At 43.0% G+C, this 27,870-nt stretch overlaps 1 protein-coding gene across 1 annotated transcript in view; it reads left to right on the top strand.

Annotated features, from left to right (window-relative positions):
- The first annotated feature begins 6,561 nt into the window (after nt 1–6,561).
- Nucleotides 6,562–27,870, top strand: part of MRPS21 (mitochondrial ribosomal protein S21) — an 83,074-nt gene continuing 61,765 nt past the window's right edge. Inside the window, exon 1 of the mRNA XM_069218216.1 lies at nt 6,562–6,715. The gene's annotated coding sequence lies outside the window, so the exon portion shown is untranslated. The remainder of the gene's footprint in view (nt 6,716–27,870) is intronic.

Below are 27,870 nucleotides of genomic sequence, written 5' to 3'. Positions count from 1 at the left end.
AGGGTCTACCTCGAGAAATTTAGGATTACTGTTTGACGATCAATTGTCATTCAAACCTCAGGTCAATCAGATAATCAAGACCTGCATGTGGACTCTGAAGAAACTAAAGAAAGTATTTCCTTTTATTCCACAATCCTGCAGAACTACTGCCACTCTGGCTCTAGTCATTTCCAGATTGGATTACGGGAATGCGCTTCTGCTCAACTTGGATAAAGAATTGCTGAATAAGCTACAGGTGATGCAGAACACTGCTGCTAGGCTCTTACTGAAACTGCCCTGCGGGGCCTCTGCTAAGAGGTGCCTTAGAAATCTACACTGGCTTCCGGTAGCCCAGCGGCTCTCTTTCAAGGCTCTCTGTATCACTCACAAGGCTGTCCATGGGATTGGGCCTAAGGCTCTAACCACCAAACTGCAATGGTATAGGCCGAATAGGCTGTTGCGATCTGCCTCTGCCTATCGAATCCAAACTTCCCGCACCAAGAAGGCGAAGTGGGGAGATAGAGCGTTTACCATTGTGGCTGCTAAAATCTGGAACTCACTCCGATTGGATCTAAGGCAAGAACACAACTATCTAACATTTAGGAGACTGGTCAAGACTTGGCTCTTCCCGCAATAAGTCTTGGAGCCTCCTGTTAGTAGACCCTGCCTCACCCAGTTAGCGCTTCGATGCCCTCGGGTCGGAATGCGCTTTATAAATACTCAATACATACATACATACATTACATATGTTCAGATCTTTTTATTTTAAGCATAGGAGAGTACGTTTTTTGCCTTGAGCCAATGCTGGGACTCACACCTGGTTTCCCATATCCAAAGTTTGCAGTTCTGGCTTTTAGGCCATATCCGTTTTTCTCAATTTATGTGTGAAAGTCATACACAAGTGGGATATGTGTGCATGATCATGTACAGTGAGCACATTCTCTGTTGAAATTGCACTGAGGAGTGAAAAAGCAGCAGCAAATAAAACTGGAAGGTTCACATGAAGTCTTGCTTGGGAATTCTTGCAAGGGTTTTTTTTTTAATTGGAATTGTGGAGATAGTTCAGCACCTTTAGACCAGTGGGACTGGAATAATTCTCAGAGTATGGGAGCTGACATCAACATTACATCACTGAAGCCATGGGGATTGTGAAAACTCCTAATTTCATGCAGATTGTTGTAAATGTGTTCAGCTGGAGAGTAGAAAGAGAAGTAAGTTGCTTGAGATGTATTTTGGAGCACACTGTTGATAATATATTACTAAAGCACTATGTGGTAGAGCATTGGCACGTTTTCCATTGAAATGGCCACTACATTTGCATAGCCATGCAGTTTTACTGATTAAACGATATGTCGTACATACAAATCATAATGTGTGGGAATTGGGTCTCAGTAAATATTTATCATTTGCACATCACCAAGTAAAAGTATTTTGATTTGTTTTGATCCCATTAAAATCTTTGTTTCAATCACACTTCAGAATTACAAAAAAAAAACATTTTTTTTCCGAACTGCTGATATATTCTGAAATATGTGTACAGGTCATTTACAGGTATTTACATTTTGTTGTGTGATAAAAACAACGTTCTGCAGCCTTTCCACTCACACTCCCTCTACTGAATCAAAATTGTTTCTTAGTTCACTTTAAAACTCTTCTCACATTGCAGTCTGGGAGAGACAGGTAAACACTTATCCCCATGTTAAAAGAACAAGCAGTAATGTGTCAGAAGACACAGCCTGACACTTGGCCTCTGTCTCTGAAGCACAGCAAATGTGATACGATAAATACAAAATGTAAATGCATCTTTATTGCTCTTTCAGAACCTACCAGAGATCGGCAAGCAACCAACTAGTGGGTCGTGACCCACAGTATGGGAAACATTGGTGAAGAGGGGGTGGGGGCATGGAATGCACCCAGGGTGTCCAGCTGGAGTCTCATGTAATGTGTCCCAAAATGAAAGGAGGGCCTTCTGTAGTGTGACAGTGCAGCAACGAGGAGTTGGCAGTGTTGCTGCCATGTGTGGCAGAGCTTTCCTTGTAATACACATGTTACATACAATCCAGGCTTGATTGTACAACAACATGAACACTCATATCTTTAGTGTGTCGGTGTAACAGGCTCAGAGCCCAGAAAGCCAGCCTACTGGTTTAAAACAAATATGTACTTGATCGCCATCTTTTATTCAGAACTTCATTTTGACAGTAGTTGCTTAAAAAAAGCGGAACCGAAAGGTTTCTATGCTTTCTGGAAGGAAAAGGGAAATATAACGTGCTTCCTTTCCGCTTTCTTCTGCAAAAATAGCATTATCCATGTTCTGAAGTAGAAGCATGCGACCTGAGCAGGAACACCTCACTCTCCAACTCACCCCATAAAGAATGTTTGCAGGGAAACTAAAGAGTGATTCCAGAATTAGGGAGGAGGGGAACACATGAGATCTGGTTTCTGAGAGTGCATGCTGGAAGGCCGATGTCTGGCTGCTGACCCAGCAACTTTGTAAGGTATGTGGGGAAAACCAACATGGTTTTAATTATAGAAACTAGGTTAATATAACCAAAACAAGTAGGTATCTAAATTGTAGGATTTGCTCGATTTTTTAAATTTAGGGAGATAAGTCTAGTACTGTAGGAATGTGTTATGAAATGTGCTGGGAGCATTTTTAACCACTCATCTGATTTTTTTGGTGAGAGCTGATATTTTCATAATACCTTTATTTTGATACACAAGTTGTAGGGAAATGATGCATAATAATAAAAACCACTAGTTGTAAAATACCAATTATTGTATCTACAAATTCTGTGAGATACCCTCGGGCTGGAATGCGCTTTACAAATACACTATACATACATACATACGTACTTCTAACCCCAGATTCCTAGTGTTTTAGATATTACCCAGGTGCTGAGCTGGATCTGGAAAACTAAACAGTATTGCTCCTGCACGCCAACAGGTGGCTTTCAGCTGCTCCATCTTGGCCCAGCACGGTATTGAGAGTGATGGAGCTGAGTGGCACATAAGCCCCACCAGTGCACAATTATGTAATTTGCTTTCATTCTGTACCTTTGGAGACAGACCTCCACTCCCAACTTTCCTCAGCCTTCCAATGGCTCTTAAACGTTTTACAATGTGCAAGGAAACTAGCATAATCATAAAATCTAATACACTCTCACTTGCAAAAGCCTGCATCAAGGCCACTGGTCTGGATTGTGATACACCTATAAAAAGCACGATATTTGGTCGGAGCAATGGACAATTGATACACACCTGAGTTGCAATGGACCTATAAAAGGCACGATATTTGGTCGTACAGTTGACAATTAATACACTCCAAATCGAGAGGAGAACCAATGTATTGGGAATACCCTTCCATGTACATAAAATATCGCTAAGATCTTCAAAGAGCAAACTCATTTTACTTTCCCACTAACAAACCCTAACCATTTAGAAACAAACACTGGTCAGACTATCACTTAACAACACACTATCAGACACCAGCTCAACAATAGACACTGTCACGCTGACCCCTCCAGTTCGATTGATTACCTTTCCAGATTTATTTAAAAGGGCACCATAATTGAAAATGCACTACGATTTCATAACAATGGTGACTATCACTATACCAATGTGAATAACAACAAGGAGAGCAGGTAATAGAAATAAATTACCCAGGGACTCACAAATACTGGAGGGTATTAAAGGGGCTCAGTCTCTGAGGGCAAGAGGCGTGATAAAGAGTGTTGTCACTTGTCTGCCCATACGTAAGCATGGTACTGTTCTGCCTTACTATATTCGTTACATACAGAATGGATTTTGAGAGCGCTGAATGACTGCAGAGATGTATGTATTTCAACCTAGTGGAAAAGTATAATATTTTTTTGATAGTTTGTTTATTGGTTTTTGTTCAGAGGCAGTTGCATACTTAAAAGTTAAGATATATCAGCAGGGCTGGCTTTAGAGTGGTGCGACTGGTCTGGGTGCTGACTTTGGGAGGGGCGCCGTGTTGGCAAGTATATTATAGTTTTAAAAGACCCTGTTGCAGCACTCATTGCCTCCAGGAATTTTCAGGCAACAATAAAAATGTCAAGATAACTCTGGAGATTAATGTTCTTTTCTTTAGTGGAAGTTTTAAGATTGCACAGTGGGTCAAGAGGTTTCCTGCAAAGAAAATGTACCATGCAGATTGGAAGTGAGTATAATGCAAATAGGTCAGTGGGTTATTGCTTTTGTCAGAGATGCCTTCTTCTTACAGTTTATAAATTCAAATCCTAATACAGAACAGTGAGCTATTAACAGTCATCAAAGAACTGTGTGCATTCCTCAAAGTATAGATTAGAGCGTTTTTATTTTTCCCCAGTCTTTCTGTAACCTAGTGTTGAAAAAAGAGTTCACTTGGGTATAAATCAATTCTTATTATGAAAGAGAACCCCCAACCATGGTTTTACATTTAAAACTCTGAGTTTGTGATTCCCCTAAGCACTCTTAAACTATACAGCCTACAGCGTGGATGACATATGACTCCTACATCTTTTAGTGCTCCGTCTTGTGTAACATTTCTTATGCACTGATTTACAAATTTATGACTGATTGTCTCTATGTAATGTGTGTGCGTTGTAAAGTGCTCTGACACCCTACACTGAAATGAGTGGTGCTACAAAACTAATTAAATACATTTGAAAGAGAGTAGTTATGGAGACTTTAGGGGCATTGTTAAAGAGTGGTAGTGAGGGAATCTGTGGCATAGGTGGTCATTGAGGGCTCCAACAAACATTGTCGCACAGGGTGCCACCAGCGCTAAGAATGGCCCTGTATATCAGTTCGTAAATTCGCAAAACTAAAGACAGGGGAAAAGGAACACAAAACTCCCACATCCTCTCCCTCTTTCCTGATTTAAAAACAGCCCTGCCAAGTAGTACACATCAAGGGTTAGACTAATGCATTTTAGTGCAGGTGTCCGCGTTACTGAAGTAAAATGGTTAGTTACATATTTTAAAGAGGCTCCTAACAGCACAATGAGTCGCAGTAGGCAGCTCACTGTATTGAGTATAATTTAAAAAGAAACAGCCAGCCCTTTTGTATGTGCTACTGCCTTCTATAATTAGGAGCTGGGCACAGGTCACGGTGATGACCAGGGCACAGACAAGTTTGTTTACTTAACTTAATCTGTAGCCTCTAGAAGGCACTCAATGCCATGCGGATCAGGTGTCACATATTGATAAAAAATACACAAGCCAAGCCTTACCTGGATCCTTCTGTCTAATCTGTTACAGACTAGTTGCTTGGTCTGTAGCACTCGCTTCTTCTGCTACCTTTTTTATAAAAAGATAACATATAAATAAATGATGCTGAAATTTTGTTAGCAGGCGCTTTGAGGTAGGGCGTTTTGAAACCGGAGTGTGACGCAAGGCATAAAAAATACAAATGCATTAAAGCACATACTCTTTTTTGCCATGTTAATGCTAAGTTTTTATTAAAGGTTGCACTGTATATCTTGTTTCTCAGCGAGGAAAATGGTCATGCCTGAGTGTCTGGAGTGTCTGTACCCCTTCATCTCATTATCTCCTGCTTCAGAGAAATTGTATGTAACTCCTGTTACCTGCGGGAGATCTTGGGCAACTCTATTCTGTTCGATATTTAATTCCCTGATATCTATTTTGGCGAGGTAGCTCAGTAGTTTTTGGTTTAGTTCCTTTGCACCATTAACATACCAGATGTTAGTAGTTTCACTAACAACAAATGTTTGCTGCCCCTACTTGATTTGCAAAAGTGAATTAAACAGAACAATTTGGAAAAACTGAGTGTGTCTGTGTGTGTGTCCGTGTATGTTTGTGTTACGTGTATTTGTGTTCTCATCCATTGGAGGCATGATGGGAAACTGGCAGGGTATGACAGATCTGCCAAATCTTCATGTGCCTTGGGAAAATGAAACCTTCTGTCTGTCTTTGATTTTTATGCGGAATCGCCCTGCATTCTGGTGTGTTTTACGGCAATTTCTAAACTATTTCATTGTGCTAAGTGTTCTGATGCATGATTACGAATCACTCAAAATGTCACACAGGTACATCTGATAAATTGAAATGTCACAGATAAGTAAAGTGGAATTGAAACTTGGTAGCTATGTAAAATGGTAGTATTATTGTGTATTGCACTGGGTCGATTTGCTGCTGCGGACATTGGGTTACCTGGGTGATGCACATTAATAACTGCCCTGAACAGGAATCTGGTGGGTTTCCCTCTATTCCAGCAATGATAGCAAATCAAACTGATTATAAATAAAAACGTAAAATAAAATGTAAATAATTACATTTGCAAGACTATAGCAACAACGTGCATTAGTCAGTGGCTGCAAACAGAACTACGTATAGAAGAATAATTCTTCTTATTACACATCTTTGTTGCAGTCTAATTCTTATTTTAACGGTTTATCAATTAGGAAAGCCTTATCGGCAAATAAAAATGTGTGTTAATATTAACCAAATGGTTGTGATAACTGCATATGCCCTCGCTTGTTGGCCTGTTCAGTAACCAGGAGAAGATTTGCAATTAGTCTGTGCTTCTTTTTGGGAGGACTTGGGCTCGTGTTGGGCTTCTTTCCACGGGGGGTTGCGCTTCTTTTTGCTTTCGGTTTAGGACCCGCACGCTGGGTCAGTGGGTGGGCTCCTTTCGTGAGGTGACTCCGGCTTTCACCTCTGCGGTTCGTGGCCTGGGGTCGGGAAGATCCGTATGCAACGCATCGGTGCAGGTGAGTGTTTTCTCAAGCATGATTTCAGCACGACTGGATTAGGTTTTCGGCCTCGACAACGGGTGATAGCAGCCACCTCAGAGAGCCGCCCGGACTGTACTGACAGGAGCGCATCACTGTGGCGCTTGCACCCACCGCCCTTCTTTTGCTCTTGTAGTCCATCTCCTCGGGGTAGCCGTAGGGCGGTGAAATAATAGGTAATGCTTGGGGAGGGGGGGCTCTATCACTTCACATACCTTTACATAGGACTGGTTTTCCACACACACCCCCTCCACTGTACAGCACGAGCCGGCTGAGTGCTTACTAACATTCTGATAGGGCCATCGGTATTACTATTACTATATGTTGCTGCTTGATCTACATATTTATGAGTTTGCTTCACTTGTAGCCTAATTCATCACCTGCGCAGTCTGCAAAGTTTTAACCAAAAAATGTTACTTAAACAAATTCTATGTCAGGACCGGAGGCTCAGATTATGCTTCTCTTTCCATGCTTTATTTTCAACAGCAGCCAATGAACATCATGGAAAGTTAAAACTACATCACCCAATATTAGTTATAACATGTGATCAACCATAGAGGAGGAAGCCTATAAAGTGTTGAATCACACCAAGCCACTCCTCTTTCTTTGCTGCTTCGCAGCCAGATAAGTGTGATATTTTTCTTACTTTTTTAAATCGTGTTAGGAGCGGGCTTTTCCCCTCCTTATAAGCGTCCATGGACGCTTCTTAATACGTGGAGTGGGAGCAAGGGAGCAGGACTCGCGCTCCTTGCGCAGTCCTTTGTCATGCCGTGGAGATGCTTTGTCTAGTTAACTTTATTAAATTTAACGATCCGCGCTCTGCGTGAGCGCGTTTTATGGGACCCACGTCGGTTTGCCCTTTTTTCTCCGTACTAGCCGCGTGTGAGCCTCTCTCTTCGTCTTCTACGTTCGCTGCTGCCGGCCGCTATAATTTGCCTGATTAAACACTCGCTCGGAGCGTTTATTTATTTAGGGTTTCCTCACGCTCGACGGAGCGTGTAAGCTAATCGCTTCTTCCCGGGAGGCCGGCCCTTTGCGCTCGAGCCGAGCGCTCGTCAGTTTCCCTTTTTTCCTTTGATCTCGTTTCACACGGGTCTGTTATTCCGGGCAATGCTCGCTCGGAGCGCTATTAGTCAATTACTCACGCTCATCGGAGCGTTGATTTAAATTGTGGATTTTATAGTTTTTCTCATCCCGGTCCTTCAGCGCTCTTCGCGGAGCGCATTTTTGATTTAAATCTTTAGTCATTAATTATTTTATTATCTTGTGAGGGTATTACAGAGGCCCTGCCTCCAAGACATTCAGCGCATCTGCGCCATTTGACCCCTCGTTAAGAGGATATTATTTCAGAGGCTCTGCCTTGTATTTACTAAGTGCTACAGCACTTTTAGCCCCTACATCTCCACAGGCTCAGCTCCAACTACGCCCCGGTGCTTGGACACTGGGGTTGAAACAATTCTTATTCAGGCTGGGCCTGGTTTAAAGGGCATTTAACCCTTCAGGGCAGCTCCCTCCACATCTGAAATTGTTGTAATTTGTTTCTGCCCTGATTTACTTGTTATTGGTATTACTGTTCCTCGAGAGCTACCTTTTTGCTGTTTTTCAGTATGGCTGGTTATGATGACCAAGCAGAGGACTTGTACTATTTTGATGACACTTCTGGCTCTTTTGACCAGGATTTGGTGTATGCTCTAGACGCAGGGATGCGTCATTCAGTCAGTCAGGCCTTGGTTCAGGCCATTCAGCCTATTAAGCATCATCTCTTGGGTCTGGTCGATCAACAGACTTGGACAGCGCCCGTAGGCGCCCCCGCATTGGGAGACCCTTCCTTTGCAGCAGACTCGCAATCTGCAAAACAAACATCTAACCCGCATGCTGCGGATTTCCAATCCCTGTTAAGGAACATGGCGAAAGAGCATGATTACAATGCGGGATCGCTAAAGAAAGCTGTGGATGCTCCAGCCTCTTCCTCCGCTTCATCTGATCACTCTTCCGAGCAGGAGGACGCTCCTCCACGTAAACGCAAGAAGAAAGCGCACCACCAGGAGGCCCCTACCCCTAAGGTGTTGACTTTCGAACCAGAGGACATCGTGCACCCCAGATCCTCTTTATGGTTGCCACCCCCTGAGGTGGCGGATTATGTAGAAGCCCATATCAGACACAGGTTTGATAAAGATATTCAATCTAGATTAAGGTCTGAGTGCCCCAGACCTGACTTTCCCTCTAAGGTTACAGAGACTCCAGAGTTAGATCCTACCCTTGTTACGTTCCTTAAAAAATCAGCCAAGGATCCTAAGAAGGGTATTGATCGCACCTGGCGTGGATGTCAAGACAAACTTTTAGACATTTCCGGACCTCTAACCAAGATTCTGGAATTGGCCTTTCAAGCCAAAGAATCGGGTGATCCCATTAACCCGGATATTCTAGTGGGCTGGGCTCAGAGAGCTCTATGTTTCTTGGGCAATGCTAATTGCGCTATCTCATCTGAACGACGCAGATTGGTCTTGATGAAACTAGACCCCAAACTGGCAGACCTCGCTGCCTCAGAATCTGGGCCCGTGGCTCAGGGTCTACTCTTTGGTTCTCCATTCATGAAAGAACTGGTGAAATTCGTATCCACCTACGGCAGTCTAGACAAGGCACAAGGATCCATTCGGAAAGTGCTGCGTCCACTTTTTCGAGGGGCCGGACGCTACAGAGGGCGTGCCTTCGGCTGTTTCAATCAGCAAAGCCCCCATCGTGGATCCTTCCAACAAGGAAGAGGGGGTTACCAGAGTTACGACTCCTCTTCGTCTACCTTCTACCCGTCAAGGCCGAGGTATGGTCGAGGCAGATTCCGCAGAGGAAGAGCCAAGGGACAACAATCTTTCTCCCAGGACTCGGGAGCCACAGGTGAGCTTGGTCTTGAGTTCAGAAGTAATGTTGGGGGGCAGAACTCAGAGGTTTTTGGAGAATTGGCATCTAATCTCAGCAGATACTTGGGTCTTAGAGACCGTACAGGGGTTCAAACTGGAATTTTACGAGACTCCTTATCAAACATGCCTTCCCAAGCAGGGATATTTTTCCCATCAAGAACACAGTCTTATTTCCGCAGAAATTGCGGCTCTGCTCAAGAAAGGTACAGTTATCAGAGTTCCCCTTCAGGGTTTGTCAGTCCAGTCTTTCTAGTAGACAAGAAAGGGGGCGGCTCTCACCTAGTTCTAAATTTAAAGGACTTCAACGGTTTTTTGCTATATCGTCATTTCAAAATGGAAGGTATCCATTTACTAAGAGATGTTCTCCAAGAGGGGGACTGGTTAGTTCGATTAGATCTAACGGATGCTTACTTGACCATTCCTATTTTTCCTCCGCATCGGAGGTTCCTTCATTTCTATTGGGAGACCGAATATTACGAGTACAAGGTTCTCCCCTTTGGCCTGTCCTCTGCCCCTTGGTGTTTCACGAAGGTCATGCGTCCAGTAGTAGAATTCCTTCGCTCCCAAGGGGTCAGGCTTATTGTGTACCTAGACGACATCTTAATCATGGCCCAAGATCGAGATCTCTTGTTAGACCACCTCAATTGGTCAGTGTCTCTCCTTCAGAATCTGGGTTTCATAATCAATGCTCAGAAATCTGTCCTGGTCCCCTCGCATCAGATAGACTTTCTGGGGTTCCGGATAGACTCATTGCGGTCTCTTCTGATTCTTCCTTTGGGGAAGATCCGGTCAATCAAGAGAGAATTGAAGTCTCTATTATCCAGACAGACTGTTTCCTTGAGAGCGATTGCTCGCATGGTGGGCCTGCTATCTTCTTCGATTCAGGCAATCTTCCCGGGTCCTTTGCATTACCGGGCCCTTCAACGTCTGAAGATTTCTCATCTTCAGAAGGGTCTCAGTTATGCAGATCAGGATCCCTTGTCGGAGGAGTCCCGTGCGGAGATGCATTGGTGGCTCGATCATATGGATGCCTGGAACGGCAGAGCCATATTCAGCTCTCTCCCGGATGTAGTGATAGAGTCCGACGACAGCCGCTGGGGCTGGGGAGCCCGGTGCGGTTCAGTGTCCACGGGGGGCAGATGGTCCAATTCGGAGTTGAATCTCCACATAAATTGCTTGGAACTCCTAGCAGGCGCTTTTGCAATCAAGAGTCTTTCCCCCATCAGGGCGAATTGTTGCATTCTTCTTCGCATGGACAATATCTCGGCAGTGAGATATGTCAACAAGTTGGGGGGAACTCGTTCTCGCATTCTGGCAGAAATAGCCAAGGAATTCTGGCACTTTTGCCTTCAACATAGGTTATCTGTGGTGGCGGAGTACCTTCCGGGGTCCAGCAACTTAGTGGCCGATTGGTACTCTCGTCACCTGAGAGATTTCAGCGATTGGAGGTTACACCCCAGAGTTTTCCGAACTCTGTCTGCGAAGTGGGGTCCCTTTTCGATAGATCTGTTCGCATCTCGCCTCAATCGGCAGATGAAGCGTTTCTTCAGTTGGAGGCCAGATCCAGAGGCATCGAAGACGGATGCGTTCCTTCAGGACTGGTCGCAGGAGCGGAGTTATGCATTTCCTCCTTTCTTGATGATCCCCAGGGTTTTGGCCCAGATCAGGCGTCAGCAAGCAGAGTTAGTTCTGGTGACGCCCCTTTGGAGATCGCAAGCTTGGTTTCCGATAACAATGGAACTGAGCTGCGACCATCCGATCCTTCTCCCATTTCGAGAGAATCTCCTCCAGGACCCTCAGGGTTTGCTACATCCATTGATCCTGTCAGGCAAGCTATCCCTGATGGCATGGCGTCTTTCAGGCAAAGATGGGTCATCCCAGGACTTTCGCAGGAGTCTTCCGACTTCATTGCAGGTTCTTGGTCCTCCAGTACTCACAAGAGATATGCTTCGGCATGGAAGCGATGGAGTGCTTGGTGTAGTTCTAGGAGTGCAGCTCCTTCTTCGGCAGGTGTCTGTTTGGTCCTGAATTTCCTTTCCTCCTTAGCGGCATCAGGTTTGGCTTACCGCTCTATCAATAATTACAGGTCCGCCATTTCAGCAGGGCATTTACCAGTAGAGGGTAAACCCATCGGTGAGTCCCCTATTGTGTGTAAATTAATGAGGGGTATCAGATTAGCCAATCCTCCTCGTCCACGTTATTCGTCCCTTTGGGATGTTAATGTTGTTCTTAGATTTTTAGAATCCTGGCCGGCTAATAGATATTTGTCTAGGAAACAGTTATCAGCTAAACTCACCATGTTATTGTGTTTGATATCATGTAAGAGGGTGTCAGATGTTATAGCTCTAGATCTAGCGGGGAGAGTTTTTTCTCTTGATGGAGTCTCTTTCGCCATTTCGCGTAGGACCAAGTGCAATTTGAAGTCAGTGACTTACCCTTGTTTTGTGGACAATCCCAAGCTTTGTGTGGTTCAATGTCTTAAAGCTTACGAGGTAAGTACAGAAGAATTTCGTTCTGATATGGGTGGTCAATTACTCATTTCATTAGTTAAACCATATCACCCTGTTTCCTCAGCCACTCTCGCTAGAAGGATGCGTTGGTTGCTGAGTGAAGCAGGTGTTGATGTTTCTAAATTTGGGGCACATTCTGCCAGAGGAGCTATGGCATCAAAGTCTTTGATTTTAGGTTCTCGTTTAGAGGACATTTTAAAGGCAGCAGATTGGTCTTCGCCTTCTACGTTTACAACTTTTTATTATAAACCTATTGTTGATATAGCATCTGTTGTTGTGAATCAGCTTTGAACAAGCATAATCTGAGCCTCCGGTCCTGACATAGAATAAAAAAAATTCTAGCATTCGCGCTAAGAATTTTTCAATTCTATTAAGGACACGGAGGCGAGGATTATCCCACCGCACTGTATATATATGATGTCAGAATGTCATGGTATTTTTGTTGATTTCATGTGCAAAATTACTGTACGTCAGTGCTATCCCACCCTATTGTATTTATATAAGTATTTCTTATGCTATTCAGTTTTTATGGCCTGGATTTTTTCATTTTTCTAGGAAATGATGAGAAGTAATGCGATCTGCCACGATTTAGTTCTTCTTCCAGTCAAGTGGGATGCTGTTTCGTCTCCTTTCGAGAATTCGTTTACAAGTTTTGATTAGACTTTGGATTTTTTCTGTTACGATTTTGATTTTGATTTTGATTTTGATATTGAATTTTGGACAAAGAAAGAGGAGTGGCTTGGTGTGATTCAACACTTTATAGGCTTCCTCCTCTATGGTTGATCACGTGTTATAACTAATATTGGGTGATGTAGTTTTTACTTTCCATGATGTTCATTGGCTGCTGTTGAAAATAAAGCATGGAAAGAGAAGCATAATCCTCGCCTCCGTGTCCTTAATAGAATTGAAAAATTCTTAGCGCGAATGCTAGAATTTTTTTTATTCACCATATTGATCAAGCTACTGCCGCTCAGTGGAAGGCCCTTTGAAAAGAAAACTGTTTACCATTTAGTTGTACTGTATGTACATGATAAACTGCTACCAACGAGGGGAAAACGCTATCCCAGACAAGCTTATGTTTTAAAATGTCAAAATAAGGACTACTGTCACCAAACTTCCCGTTATTACACTGCATATTTTGATTTTTCTTGTCAGTTTTCTCAAATTGTCGCATAATTTTGTTCTCCTCGCTGTATAATTCTAGTGGCCCTGCTTATATAGGACAGAGTGTAGTCATGAACGCATGTGTTAACGCCTGGCCTTGTAAGAGTTCATTGAAATGGTTAATTAAGAAGGGGCAGTTACCTCTTCATTTTGGGAACAGAGTGTTTTCATATGCAAAAATACCCATTTGCTTTATCACATCCAAATAATCGACTCATGAAAAGTAACTTTACGCTGACGATTTAGATAATTTTATAAATATGGAGCTTCTGTCGCTCCAGCTACAAAATATCTTCTAGAAATTCCTGTTGGACATGCAACTAAGCAAAGCAAGTCTTCTTTCAGCTCTGTGCTGCTTTCTCCCTTGATGGTGAATTATTGTCTCAAATTATGCAGAATTATGTGCTGTTTTAAGCACTGGAAACGTAGTTTTACTTGTGCTGAACCTCCTCTAACGTTTCGTAGTGTAATGACCGTCTGATTTTTATGACAGTTGTGGCAGGACTGCATTCATGACAGTTGTAATTAGGAGAGTGTTACTTTAGGCCAGAAGACAATGCCTCTGACCAGTCACTGCAGGCATAAAATACGATTTTGTGCTTGTCGGCAGAATGGCTCATTGGATAAAGGGGCCTGCCACTAAAGCTTGATGAGCTACAAATCAGAAGTTCAACTAAGCCTTCACCCTTCTGAGGTGGGGAAACAGACTGGTGATACTCGTTATCTGCAGCGCTTAGAAATTGAAAACTATAGAGTGAACATATGTAAAAAAGGAATTGTCGCTGTTAATGACAGTATGGGTGAGATCCACTCCAAATAATCTAATTTATAGCAGACGGCGGATTTGTCTTTCTTGTGAATTAAACTGGTTTGTGCACGGTGGTAGTGTTTGTATCTAGTGGGCGTATTTTTTGGAGGAGTGGACTGGCTGACAACACCTACAGCTATTTGTGATGCCACTGAAAACATATTGCGTTTATTATCTTGCTTTAACTTTGGAGAAGCCAGAAGACACCTGCATGGTGCTGTGAAAGGCAATGCCCAAAGCAACAACCCTGCCCATGGCTTCTGCCCTTTAATTTAGACCATCAGGATGCATTTAATACATCTAACGGCTTCAAATGTACTGACGAAGTAAACTTTCCTAATTCTATGCATTTGGCTTTGGGCGTCATTTGGGGTCTGGAAGCTAAGCAGAGAAGTACGTTACTTACTCATGATAGCCTGTCCAACCGACATACTTACATCTACATATTCCCCCCCCCCCCCCTTGGAATGTCTTACAAGAATAATCAAGCTCTTCCTCTTGGCCTAGTGTGTATGAGAGCTTTTTTTCTGAGGGTTGTCAATGGTTACTGGACAGTGTCCGTGGTGGAGACTGTCATTTACTACTGGTAATTTGGGCCTTGGGCTCTTTTGTATTCCCATTAGATAACAACTTTCGTTGTGTACTTAATTCTCCAGTGGTAACTAGCTTGAACAGTCGCATCAAAATTAGAATGGTGGTAGTAGGTATTGAAACGGGTGCACCATTACTCCGATAGCCAAAAGATTGAATTTCAAAGTTCTCCACAGCTACCTGCTACAGGTACCACTGTTTTTTAAGAGTTCCACCTCTGTCCTTTTATTTATTCATTTAGCCCCTGATTATCCTTCTGCCGCGTTGTCGAAGAAAAGTTGCTGATGACTCCCTGCTTTGAAATTGAGAAACGAGCTGTGTTTCATTGCCACAATCTAAATGTGTAATTTATTTTTCTCCATGGGGTTTTCTCAAGGGAATTTTCTGGAAGATACTTTATGCCTGCCCTAAGACATATGTATGCATTAAGTGCCCCCTATTGTTTTGTTAATGCTCAGAATGTTGGATTAAAACTGAGGGGCTGGGAATAAGTCATATTATGTCCCACATTAGACATACAGGGAGTGCAGAATTATTAGGCAAATGAGTATTTTGACCACATCATCCTCTTTATGCATGTTGTCTTACTTCAAGCTGTATAGGCTCGAAAGCCTACTACCAATTAAGCATATTAGGTGATGTGCATCTCTGTAATGAGAAGGGGTGTGGTCTAATGACATCAACACCCTATATCAGGTGTGCATAATTATTAGGCAACTTCCTTTCCTTTGGCAAAATGGGTCAAAAGAAGGACTTGACAGGCTCAGAAAAGTCAAAAATAGTGAGATATCTTGCAGAGGGATGCAGCACTCTTAAAATTGCAAAGCTTCTGAAGCGTGATCATCGAACAATCAAGCGTTTCATTCAAAATAGTCAACAGGGTCGCAAGAAGCGTGTGGAAAAACCAAGGCGCAAAATAACTGCCCATGAACTGAGAAAAGTCAAGCGTGCAGCTGCCACGATGCCACTTGCCACCAGTTTGGCCATATTTCAGAGCTGCAACATCACTGGAGTGCCCAAAAGCACAAGGTGTGCAATACTCGGAGACATGGCCAAGGTAAGAAAGGCTGAAAGACGACCACCACTGAACAAGACACACAAGCTGAAACGTCAAGACTGGGCCAAGAAATATCTCAAGACTGATTTTTCTAAGGTTTTATGGACTGATGAAATGAGAGTGAGTCTTGATGGGCCAGATGGATGGGCCCGTGGCTGGATTGGTAAAGGGCAGAGAGCTCCAGTCCGACTCAGACGCCAGCAAGGTGGAGGTGGAGTACTGGTTTGGGCTGGTATCATCAAAGATGAGCTTGTGGGGCCTTTTCGGGTTGAGGATGGAGTCAAGCTCAACTCCCAGTCCTACTGCCAGTTCCTGGAAGACACCTTCTTCAAGCAGTGGTACAGGAAGAAGTCTGCATCCTTCAAGAAAAACATGATTTTCATGCAGGACAATGCTCCATCACACGCGTCCAAGTACTCCACAGCGTGGCTGGCAAGAAAGGGTATAAAAGAAGGAAATCTAATGACATGGCCTCCTTGTTTACCTGATCTGAACCCCATTGAGAACCTGTGGTCCATCATCAAATGTGAGATTTACAAGGAGGGAAAACAGTACACCTCTCTGAACAGTGTCTGGGAGGCTGTGGTTGCTGCTGCACGCAATGTTGATGGTGAACAGATCAAAACACTGACAGAATCCATGGATGGCAGGCTTTTGAGTGTCCTTGCAAAGAAAGGTGGCTATATTGGTCACTGATTTGTTTTTGTTTTGTTTTTGAATGTCAGAAATGTATATTTGTGAATGTTGAGATGTTATATTGGTTTCACTGGTAATAATAAATAATTGAAATGGGTATATATTTGTTTTTTGTTAAGTTGCCTAATAATTATGCACAGTAATAGTCACCTGCACACACAGATATCCCCCTAACATAGCTAAAACTAAAAACAAACTAAAAACTACTTCCAAAAATATTCAGCTTTGATATTAATTAGTTTTTTTGGGTTCATTGAGAACATGGTTGTTGTTCCATAATAAAATTAATCCTCAAAAATACAACTTGCCTAATAATTCTGCACTCCCTGTAGTTGACCGGGACCCTTGACTTTCTAGACCTTTTTGGAATCTCCTTCAGCAGTTAGAGATCCTGTCCTAGATGAGGCTGCTTGTGCTTTATCAGTATCCCCAGACAAAACAAAGTGAATGAGCAGCAAACTGCCTTTCCTCTAATTTCATTTTCACAAGATGATTTAAAACGCCTGATGGCTTTGTAAAAAGAGTTGAGGATCTATTTTCGGCAGAAATACCAGTTGTTTTGCAATTTGCCTTTTCAAAATGGTAGCAAATCAGCACCAGTAAAAGTAAGCCTATGTACAGGTATGGATTTTGTATACAATTTTGAGTACGTATGCCTGGAAAGCTATCCAGGTGCAAAATTCCAGGCATACTACTATGAGTTTTATAAGGCAAATTACTCAACCTCCTGTTTCCTTGCTGCGTAATTCTGCATAGCAAACAACTAAGCAAACGGGAGGAATGAGGCTGCTGTGCAAATGCACTTTTTTTTTCCTCTGTGGGGAAAGCTTTGTTCCCCATGGAGAAAGCTCTTGCCCTACATTCCTTGGGGTGATCGCTTCCATTTCTACTCTTAAAGGAGGGTTACTGCAGCCTTTGGCTCAGATAAATATCCAAACCATTTCCAGGATGGGAAAGGATTTGAAATCAGCTTGTGAATGCCCAAATATATAAGCTTTTGGGTTTTCTCAAATTCAGTATGGCGAACCACCCCTTTTTACACCTACTCCCCAATACTTGCATGCAATTTACTATTGCAGATTTCTGCGCACACATGGTGGAGAAAGCAGTAGTAGTAAATGCATCTGCCATGAATCCCTTTGTGAATTCTTGGCAGGAGCAAATGCACGCATTTTTGGCTGTAAATGCATCTTTACTGCCAAAGTACCCTTTGTCAATTGAGCCCCAAATGTATGATTGCTGTAGACATTAATTTTCTTAAGTTGGTGAGAAAAGCATATCTCCATTTATGTTAGATATATGTATGTATGTATGGATGCTATACCTCATTGTGAGTGTAATATATGGTGTGGTTGTGAGACCTCACCGTGTAATACACTTCCAACTCTTCTTAGAACCAGTCAGGTTTCGTTTATCAAACCTTAGCTTAACCCTAGTTAGCTGTGTAGGTGTAATGCATTTGAACAGCGCCAAAACAATTGACACAGAAAGAAACTAGATCCTCAAGAAATCTGACACAAATTTATAAAAATAGACTCTATTGTTATGAATTTATGGACACCAAAACGAAAAAGAGCCACTGGAGGGTTTCTGAAATATAGATTTTCAAAGAAGGAATAACTCAGGACTACTCACTCAAACAAGCATTGGCAAATTCAACAAATTTGATTCTTAGAAACTTTCAAAAAAACGTTACATCAGATGTGGATGCGGTTACTTGAGATTAACTTGTAAGGCCAACTCCAGTGGGGTCCCAGTTAGAGGACCTATTAATGTCTAGTGGAACAATTACCTTCAGAAGGAAAGCAGTCTCCAGTCCAGGTACAGCGATAGTGGCCAGTTGCCATTAACTTATATGAAGTGGTCCTGGTGCAAGGGATACAGGATGCTGAAGATGATTAAGGAAGCTATGAGGTCAACAGGGAGCTTCCGTGGGGCTACTCCTCAGTCCGCTGTCCTGGTGCGGTGACTTGAGCCACATGGTACTATGTCCCTCAAAGTCCTCTATGGTCCAGAAAAAGTCCACTCCCCACTGTACTACTGGTCTCTGATCACAATCAAACCAGCCATCCCCCTTTCTTTTGGTGATAGCTCTCTTTCTGGACAACCAAACTGCACTTCGATTACTCTGATGGATTCAGCAGACCCAGGTGCAACTTTTGAGTCAAGACTCTGGCTCCCAGGCTGCCCTGTGGCAAGGAGCATTGATCCGGTGATCTGGGCCACCAACTCGTCCAAGCAGGCTTCCTCAGCTTTTATGGCCTTTTGCTGTTAACAGGAAGTGAGTCAACTGAGTCTCTGCTTCTGGGTTGGCTCGGGAGATGTTTTCTCCTTGAGTAGGACACAACAGGTAAACTTTTCTCTTTGTGAGGCTAAGGAGCAACGGGTGCATTCCAACTTAGGTGCAGCTTCTCTTTGTCAGAACTTCAGTCAGCAAAGCAGTCCTTCTTCTGTCCTTTTCTCCAATCCATGCAACATCCCAGCTGCGCCAGGGGTGCCTCTTTTATGCACAGAAAGTGTCCTCAGGAAATCGCAAACACTAGCCAATGGGATAGTTGGTGCCCTACCACCTGATGGCAACTTCCTATAAAGTGTGGTGTCTAGGTATCCAAGAGTGATCTTCCCACTCCTAAGATGTCCACACCACTTCTTGTGGTACGTAGAGCTTGGTAGTCAGCCCTAGCGGTGTGGCTACCCGGGGCCTTACATGACCACATGGAAAAAACAGTTTGGACTGTGTGTTCCCCTCTCTATTCTCAATACCAACCTTTCATCCCAGACAAAACGAGCAGCCCTTCTTGTGGGTGCTCACTATTTGGCATTCTAAGGTGGCTTCCCCTTTGAAGCTCATCATTTGGGCTAACACCCCATAAGGCTTCCTGCCAGAAGGTAACACCTTCTCCAGCAGCAGACCTTATTTTTTTACCTGTCCTGGGGTCGTTTACATATCTCTTTAGGCGGGCAGAAGGTTGTCTTGTGGCCAGCATCTGCAAATGGCCGCATGGAAGCTTGGGCAACAGAGTGGCAACTTTCAAAAAGTTGCCTGTAGCAAAACGTTACATTAAATTTGACTAGTGCATCAAGTCCGGCTTAATGTAATGAGTTGTTTGACACTGTGAAGTACCAACTTTAGTAGTCCCAAACAGGGGTTAGTACAGCTGAGTTGTCAGGGTTTAACTGGGTACTTGCCAATGAGACTACTAGATTGTACTGTTAAACCATACAAAACATGTTCTGCTTTTTAATATGCTGCACCCTGCCTTAGGACTCGATAGGCCTCCTAAAGTTGTGATATATTAAATAGAGAGGTTGGGCTTTATCTTTGGTTTAAATGGCAAAGTTGAGTTAGGTTTTTAAAACTTCTCTACCAGGACACCTATGGCAGGCAGAGAGACATATTTCACATTAGAACATTGGAATGTTGGTAGCTCCATTGAAAACAATGGAGTGCTGCGGGCTTTTACTGGCCGGTAAAAGCTCGCAGCGCCAACATTCCAATGTTCGCTTTGTTCACAGCAACAGCTGTGAACAAAGCCTCACGGAGCCCGAGGGGATTTTAATCCCCTCGGGCTCCGTGAACATTTTTTTTTTTTTAATAGAACATTCTGCCCTGAGTGGCAGAATGTTCTAATAGCCTTAGAACCCGCCGTAGCGGGCTCTACCAGCTATTAAAGTCCCTCTCCCTTGTTAAATGCCCTCGCCTTCGGCTCGGGCATTTAATGCGGGGAGCGGGCCTTTAATAGCCGGTAGAGCCCGCTACGGCGGGTTCTAAGGCTATAGTGTCCCATCCAGGGTGGCACAATTAGATGCTTCAGCCCTGGGGGGATCACTAACTTACAGTCCCTGGATACCTCTGGTACCATATCCTAGGGACCTATAAGTAAGTAAATAAAGTTATGTCAATTGATATAGCCAATTTAGCAGGGTCAAAGCACTGGCACTGAGGTCCGGTTGAAGGCCTCCGTGCACTCTGAGTCGAAAAATCAACAGCATCAGTCCAAAACGTTGGTGGTGACCATGCAAAAAGAGGCTTCTCCTTAACACTCATGTTTCTAGTGTGGGGTTTTGTTCAGTGCATGGTGCAGATTTTAGTCTTGATGTGGTTCATGTGACCAAATTTTACTATAGTTGTATCATTTTTAAAAGTAAAACTCAATACTGTATACATGTTGTTTTGGTGCTCACAGAGTGGTCTGGGATTCCTAAATGTTATCTATGATTTAGGAAGTTGCGGGTACTGAATAACAGTCCTGCATGTGCATTGTTATAGCACCTTTGACAGAGATGGGATGTGATGGGCTTGTAGAGTTCACTTATTTTTAGAGGCTAAGTTGATACAGGCTGCAGTGGTGAATGATTTTGAACTGAAATCTAGAAGTTGAAAGCAGGTAGAACGAGAGTCCAAATCTTCAGCCAGTGTTCTGCCTGATATTGACACATGTCACCTAATGGTTTAACATTGCATTCTTCACACTATATTTTTGTTTTAGACCTGCTTCAAAATTTAACGTACGCGATTAGGCATTAATATGCCTGTGTGGGTTGTTGAAAATAGTCACCCTCCTACAGAGAAAATGTTTAATAGTTTGTTTGGTAATGGCATAAGATGAGGAGGAATGACTAGGATCCACATTATTGCTTTCGTATTTGCAGAACTAACAAGATGAAAATATAATGCAATTCTAAGCATTGTTCTAAAAGATCAAGATAGCACAATCTGTTGCCTTTATCATTGCATTGAGTTATTTTTCTCTGTCAGATTGGATGTAACTAAAGATGCAATGAAGGGTGATTGAGATATCATACCACAGTGTTTGTTAGAAGATAGAGACCATAAGGCTGGACTAGAAAAAGCAATAGCCTCTGAAAGCTGACCACATCGGCACTTATTCCCGTTCAATTCATAAGGAAATGTTGAAATTAAGAGGCGAATTAGAAAAAATACTGTTGCTAACCAAACAATTCTGTTATGAAAAAGAAAACAAATATAAGCTATTAAGTTGGTACATGGGGGAAACTAAGACTGGAAAGATGATTTGGTTATTCCATGATTATTATGTCCTACTTTACTCAAGGGAAAATCCTCGAGAACTGTAACATAAAGAATACGCGAAGGATATATCATTCACTGATAGAATGCGCGAAGGATATATCATTCACTGACAGGCCTTTAGCACCTAGGAATCATGAGGGAGGTACTGGAAGCGGTTACAAGTTTATCAGGCACTAACGCTCCTGGACCAGATGGCTGTACCCAGATTTTTATAAAGCTTTTAGGGACAAACCGTCAGTACCTCTAGCTCGATTAGCTAATTTCTAACTGCAAGGGGGGGGGGGGGTCATAGGAACTGTGATGGAGCCTGAAACCGCTAAATCAAAAAACAAATTCTGACTTTTGTGAGTTCTACAGGCCTTTAGCTTCTTAAATCTGGACATATATATATATATATATATATATATATATATATATATATACTGGTCGTGCCTAGAGAATAAATGGCCTATTATTGTTCATGCTGCACAATCTGTATTTATCAAGAGTAGACCAGCTAGAGAAAATATCTTGATGTACTGGACCTTTGCCAGGTATGTACCGAGAGAAATATACAAATGCTCCTTCTCTTGCTTGATGCATAAAAGGCATTTGACAACTGGGTTGGCGATATATGTCTAAAATACTTTACAAAACTAATTTGGGGCCAAACATAAAACCATTCATAAGGGCTAATTCTGTTCAGTTGTCCACAGTGCTGAAAATAAGTACTACATATAGCCCAAAAATGAATTTGAATTTAGGAACCAGGCAGGCATCTTTGCTTTGGGGTTTGAACCTCCTGTGTTAAAAATGAACACAAACACTGGAATAATAATGGGCGTAAGGGTACAAAGTACTATTTATACCGGGGGTTTATTTGAAGATTACATTTTATGTTTTGTCACAAATACCGAGGCAAGACTCCCTGCATTCATTTAGTAATTTGAAAGATTCTCCCTGATTTCTGGCATTAAGGTTAATTATTCCAACTCATTAGGCTTGTAGATCCCAATTAGATCAGAAAAGTGGAAAGAATAATGGCAGAGCATGGTACTGAAGTATCAATATGGTCCCTGGACTACCTGGTAGTGAAATTCCAAAGCCTACGTCTAACTTGTATGAGGCCTATATGCCACCACTCTTAGATGTCCTTATTAAAGATCTGATGTGGAGATTGGAAATATCTTGATTTGGTAGTATAGCCTGTATTGAGGTGAATTTTATCCCCTGATTACTCTTGGTAACTTTGAGTGAAAGTGGAGGCTTCTTATTTTTCCAGGCTAATTTGTGTATTGGCTCCCATCAAGGAAGAGAGGACAGGAAGACTTTTTGAACAAAACGCAGATTACACTGCAGCATTGTAACACCTCAGTGAGAAGGTGAAGGGCGACAAAGTGTCCATCGACTTTGACTCATTTTTTTAATTACACCTACTTCTAATCCATGACAGGTGGATAATGGTTTCTTAATTTCTATTTATATGCTGAAGCTACAATGGGTAATTTATTTGAGAAAGGAAACATTAAAAGTAAAAATATGTGGAAACAACAATGAATATTGTAAAAAAGCATTCACTTGCATGTATACAGGTAAACCCACTGGGTTAATATTACGTGGCAGAGAGAAGCTGGCTGCGAGGTCTAACACCCAAAGAGTCACTGTTGAAAGAATATCTCACAAAGTAGGATGTTACTCGACTTTATCAGCATTTATCTGCAACGGTTAGTTGCTAAACTTACATATGCTAAGAAATGGGAGACTGACTTGGGATGAGACATTGATGGTATCTCATGCCTATGCATCTGGCAAAGGACCTCATCCGCTTCAATCTGCAGCCAGTCCCAGGACAGTGGCTACCAAGCGGTTAAGAGGTGGTGTCTAAATGCCATGTTTGGCTCTTTCTCAAGTGCTAGAAGTATCCGGGGACGAGGCGAACCATGGCATACTTGGGCTACTGATTTAAGGATATTCATTCATATTGGAAGGCTTCATTTTTCAGATTAAAAATAACACAGATAGAGTAACACCTCGAGACATTGACATTAGTGCTGATATCACAGACTAAGGGTCTGAGTACCCCTTAACTACGGTACCTACCTGTTATCAGCAGTCAGCATGACATTCGCTCAATTCTGGAAAAGTCCCTTATACCCTCTGATCTACACGGGGGGCAGATTTGGTCAACATATGCAATGGAAACATCTGCGGCCATATTGCATGATAGAATTCAGACATACACTTTTTTACGTTTATTAATTTTAAAAAAAAACATTTTTCAGGGGCCTGGGTAAATAGGGTTGAGTGCCAGGAACGGAATATTACAGTCTGCAATTTGTTAATGCACATTTACGAGACAAGAGGCCAAAAAGTGAAATAGCGCCGATGAATACACTGCTGTTTTGTTAATTGTATGTTTTCAAGCGTCATCACATATTATCCATATTTATAGAAATCGCTGGTACTTAGTGGCCAGTTGATGATAAAAGGTCAGAGTTTTGGAAATTCGGTCCATTAAATGTGGAAAGTGATGTTGTATATTTATGTTATAATCTATAAGATTTGTAAAAAGAACTTGGTAAGCCACGTAGTCAAATTTATGTGTGTATGACATAACCATGACCGCAAAGTATGTTGCAACAGATCCACAGCTTTATTTCAATTTCAAACAGTAGCTTGGGGGCACAGCCAGTCAGTAGGTTTAGGAGGAAAGCATTGTGTGCTTAAGGGTTTTGGGGGACTCAGCTTTGATCAGATGCCAGGTCTTAATTTTATGTGTGGTATCCAGGGGGTCTACTGTATTTTATACGGTATCCTTGAGGAGGCACTTTTGAATAAGTAAATGTAAATACTGCAGTTTTCCACTGGTCTGCCTGTTTCCAAGTGTTCACGACGTAAGGGGTCAATGGACATACCTGGTCTCCAGCATTTCAAGTTTAATTGTAATTGAATTTATATAGCGCTTACTACCCCTGACGAGGCGTCATATTGTTGCTCTTTCCGTACTGCCGGTTCCACATTACTTCATATGGGCACTTTTAAAAAACATTTAACTTAATCTTTTTTTTTCCACCTTCTCTTGTCTGCTGGAAGGCTTTCGTTTACATTCACCACTTTTTCAGTGAAATTAGTCTCCCCTCACTAGATTCATATTATGCCATCTAGTTCTGGTAGTATAATTCAGCCAAAAGACAGCTTTCCACACAGGAAATTCTGCTCTCCTAATTCTTATATGCCTAGATTTTTGCCATATCATTAAGTAATACTGAGAGACTCATCAGATCTGCTGCCCAGAATGTAATAATCCCCCAGGGCATGCTCACATCTGCCACCCATTGTTTGCTAATACTTCTGTGTGTGTGTAAGAGATGCAAATGAGTAAGAACCAACTGGGGATAGACGACCGACACTCTAGCTCTGAGGTAGCTTTACCTCTGCTGTGTATGTCTTGCGTGCCTTTTTCTTTTGCTTACATATTTACTGCCTTTGCGTGTGTAAAGAAATGGCTCCCTGTTGCAGTTACCCCCCCACTTTTTGCCTGATACTGATGCTGACTTGACTGAGAAGTGTGCTGGGACCCTGCTAACCAGGCCCCAGCACCAGTGTTCCTTCACCTAAAATGTACCATTGTATCCACAATTGGCACACCCTGGCATTCAGATAAGTCCCTTGTAACTGGTACTTCTAGTACCAAGGGCCCTGATGCCAAGGAAGGTCTCTAAGGGCTGCAGCATGTCTTATGCCACCCTAGAGACCCCTCACTCAGCACAGACACACTGCTTACAAGCCTGTGTGTGCTAGTGAGAACAAAATGAGTAAGTCGACATGGCACTCCCCTCAGGGTGCCATGCCAGCCTCTCACTGCCTATGCAGTATAGGTAAGACACCCCTCTAGCAGGCCTTACAGCCCTAAGGCAGGGTGCACTATACCATAGGTGAGGGTACCAGTGCATGAGCACTGTGCCCCTACAGTGTCTAAACAAAACCTTAGACATTGTAAGTGCAGGGTAGCCATAAGAGTATATGGTCTGGGAGTCTGTTTTACACGAACTCCACAGCACCATAATGGCTACACTGAAAACTGGGAAGTTTGGTATCAAACTTCTCAGCACAATAAATGCACACTGATGCCAGTGTACATTTTATTGTAAAATACACCACAGAGGGCACCTTAGAGGTGCCCCCTGAAACTTAACCGACTATCTGTGTAGGCTGACTAGTTTTAGCAGCCTGCCACAAACCGAGACATGTTGCTGGCCCCATGGGGAGAGTGCCTTTGTCACTCTGAGGCCAGTAACAAAGCCTGCACTGGGTGGAGATGCTAACACCTCTCCCAGGCAGGAATTGTCACACCTGGCGGTGAGCCTCAAAGGCTCACCTCCTTTGTGCCAACCCAGCAGGACACTCCAGCTAGTGGAGTTGCCCGCCCCCTCCGGCCAGGCCCCACTTTTGGCGGCAAGGCCGGAGACAATAATGAGAATAACAAGGAGGAGTCACTGGCCAGTCAGGACAGCCCCTAAGGTGTCCTGAGCTGAGGTGACTCTAACTTTTAGAAATCCTCCATCTTGCAGATGGAGGATTCCCCCAATAGGGTTAGGATTGTGACCCCCTCCCCTTGGGAGGAGGCACAAAGAGGGTGTACCCACCCTCAGGGCTAGTAGCCATTGGCTACTAACCCCCCAGACCTAAACACGCCCTTAAATTTAGTATTTAAGGGCTACCCTGAACCCTAGAAAATTAGATTCCTGCATTTGCTGGACTACTCAGCCAATACCTGATCACACGACAAATTCCAAAATTGTCATTAGAAATTGATTTTTGCAATTTGAAAAGTTTTCTAAATTCTTAAAAGACCTGCTAGGGCCTTGTGTTAGATCCTGTTTAGCATTTCTTTTAGAGTTTAAAAGTTTGTTAAAAGTTTGAATTAGATTCTAGAATCAGTTTTAGTCTCTTAAAAAGTATTCCAACTTTTAGAAGCATAATGTCTAGCACAGATGTGAATGTGGTGGAACTCGACACCACACCTTACCTCCATCTACAGATGAGAGAGCTAAGGTCACTCTGTAAACTAAAGAAAATAACAATGGGCCCCAAACCTACCAAAATACAGCTCCAGGAGCTTTTGGCAGAGTTTGAAAAGGCCAACCCCTCTGAGGGTGGCAACTCAGAGGAAGAGGATAGTGACTTGGAGGACAATTCCCCCCTACCCGTCCTATCTAGGGAGAACAGGGTCCCTCAAACCCTAACTCCAAAAATAATAGTCAGAGATGCTGGTTCCCTCACAGGAGAGACCAACACCTCTGAAATCACTGAGGATAACTCCAGTGAAGATGACCCCCTGTTAGCCAGGATGGTCAAAAGATTGGCTTTGGAAAAGCAGCTCCTAGCCATAGAAAGGGAAAGAAAAGAGATGGGCCTAGGTCCCATCGATGGTGGCAGCAACTTAAATAGGGTCAGAGATTCTCCTGACATCCTAAAAATCCCCAAAGGGATTGTAACAAAATATGAAGATGGTGATGACATCACCAAATGGTTCACAGCTTTTGAGAGGGCTTGTGTAACCAGAAAAGTAAACAGATCTCACTGGGGTGCTCTCCTTTGGGAAATGTTCACTGGAAAGTGTAGGGATAGACTCCTCACACTCTCTGGAAAAGATGCAGAATCTTATGACCTCATGAAGGGTACCCTGATTGAGGGCTTTGGATTCTCCACTGAGGAGTATAGAATTAGATTCAGGGGGGCTCAAAAATCCTCGAGCCAGACCTGGGTTGATTTTGTAGACTACTCAGTAAAAACACTAGATGGTTGGTTAACTGGAAATGAAGTGTGTGACTATGTTGGGCTTTATAATTTGTTTATGAAAGAACACATTTTAAGTAACTGCTTCAATGAAAAGTTGCATCAGTATCTGGTAGACCTAGGTCCAATTTCTCCCCAAGAATTGGGAAAGAAGGCAGACCACTGGGTCAAGACTAGGGTAACCAAAACTTCCACTGGGGGTGACCAAAAGAAAGGGGTTACAAAAACTCCCCAGGAGAAAGTGGGTGACACTAGAAACAAAGAAAAAGAGTCCTCTGTAGGCCCCCAAAAACCAGAACAGGTGGGTGGGCCCCAAGACACAACCCAAAACAAAGGTGGGTACCAGGGTAAGAACTGGGATGCCACTAAGGCATGGTGCCACAACTGTAAACAGTCTGGGCACCACACCAAGGACACTTCTTGTCCCAAAAACAAACCCCAGAACAAAATTCCAGGGGTAACCAGTGTAGCCATTGGAGATGACTCCTCAGATGAGGAGGTCTTCATAGCTTTCAACTGGAAAATGGGCCCAACAGGTGAGTTGGAGATTCCAGAGGGAAGT

Source organism: Pleurodeles waltl, chromosome 12 (assembly GCF_031143425.1).
Source record: "Pleurodeles waltl isolate 20211129_DDA chromosome 12, aPleWal1.hap1.20221129, whole genome shotgun sequence".
Classification (NCBI taxonomy): domain Eukaryota; kingdom Metazoa; phylum Chordata; class Amphibia; order Caudata; family Salamandridae; genus Pleurodeles; species Pleurodeles waltl.
The sequence above is the reverse complement of the archived record's forward strand: the minus strand, read 5'-3'. Positions and strand labels throughout refer to the sequence as shown.